Source organism: Grammomys surdaster, unplaced genomic scaffold, assembly GCF_004785775.1.
Source record: "Grammomys surdaster isolate TR1022 unplaced genomic scaffold, NIH_TR_1.0 265, whole genome shotgun sequence".
Classification (NCBI taxonomy): Eukaryota; Metazoa; Chordata; class Mammalia; order Rodentia; family Muridae; genus Grammomys; species Grammomys surdaster.
This window is the reverse complement of record NW_021604706.1, coordinates 955,117-956,618: the sequence shown is the minus strand read 5'-3', so window position 1 is coordinate 956,618 and position 1,502 is coordinate 955,117. Positions and strand designations below refer to the sequence as shown.

The 1,502-nt window shown below is 40.7% G+C and overlaps 1 non-coding gene across 1 annotated transcript; it reads right to left on the bottom strand.

The window, feature by feature from the left end:
• Window positions 1-802: 802 nt before the first annotated feature.
• Window positions 803-909, bottom strand: LOC114628203. Its single transcript, XR_003712456.1, has one exon. It is a non-coding gene; the product is annotated as a U6 spliceosomal RNA (small nuclear RNA).
• Window positions 910-1,502: the final 593 nt, after the last annotated feature.

Below are 1,502 nucleotides of genomic sequence, written 5' to 3'. Positions count from 1 at the left end.
CTGTCACCTGTGTTTTTGATCTTAGCCATTCTGACTGGTGTGAGGTGGAATCTCAGTGTTGGTTTCATTTGCATTTCCCTGATGACTAGGGATGCTGAACACTTCTTTAGGTGCTTCTCAACCATTCGAGCTTCCTCAGTTGAGAATTCTTTGTTCAGGTCTGTGCTCCATTTTTTAATAGGGTTCTTTGATTGTCTAGAGTCTAATTTCTTCAGTTCTTTGTATACCTTGGATATTAGCCCTTTATCAGATGTAGGGTTGGTGAAGATCTTTTCCCAATCTGTTGGTTGCCGCTCTGTCCTATTGACTGTGTCCTTTGCTTTACAGAAGCTTTGCAGCTTTATGAGGTCCCATTTGTCAATTTTTGGTCTTAGAGCACAGGCCATTGGTGTTCTGTTCAGGAACCTTTTTCCTGTGCCTATGTGTTTCAGGCTTTTTCCCAGTTTCTCTTCTATTAGTTTCAGTGTGGCTGGTTTTAGGTGGAGGTCCTTAATCCACTTGGAATTGAGCTTTGTACAAGGAGATAAGTATGGATCAATTTGCATTTTTCTACATGCTGACCACCAGTTGGACCAGCACCATTTGTTGAAAATGCTATCTTTTTTCCATTCGACGGTTTTAGCCCCTTTGTCAAAGATCAAGTGACCATAGGTATGGGGGTTCATTTCTGGGTCTTCTATTCTATTCCACTGATCCTCCTGCCTGTCTCTGTTCCAATACCATGCAGTTTTTATCACTATTGCTTTGTAGTACAGCTTGAAGTCGGGGATGGTGATTCCTCCAGAAGTTCTTTTATTGCTGAAAAAATATGGAACACTTCACGAATTTGCATGTCATCCTTGCGCAGGGGCCATGCTAATCTTCTCTGTATCGTTCCAATTTTAGTATATGTGCTGCCGAAGCGAGCACGTACGCGTGCATTCTTGCTGGCAAGATGATTGCGCGGGTCACATTCATGTTTGTTTTTTCAATATGTCTCTGTCTTTATTGAATTTAATTTGCATGTCCTGAATTGTCATTATTTCATTCAGCCATTTATTTATTTATTCTTAGACTTCAATCAGGCATTTATTCCTCTAATCTTTAAGTTCATTTATGGTTTTATTTCCCCTTTGAGCTCTTTGATCATGGTTATAACCGTTCTTTTTAATTCTGTGTCCTTTGAATTCCATATTAGTTGTTCTCATTGGGGACAACTATTATTGGGCTGGTAATTTGGAAATGAAGGAGTCCATATTATCTTGAGGCTTTTGTTGGTTTGTTGGGATTACTTGTCTTGTGTTGTTGTGAAAGTACTTGGGTATCTGGTGATAGGCTGCTGATTGTGTCTTTTGGTATGGTTTTAATCCCTTTAGCTGAAGTCCTGAGGTAGAATGATTAGTCGGACAGCATGTGTGACTTCTGAGAGGGCAGAGATGAGGGGATCAGGCATTTTACTAGGTCTGGCTGATGGAGTAGCTGAACATCTGTGGAGGGTTCTGAAGTGGAATGAGCAGAGTCTA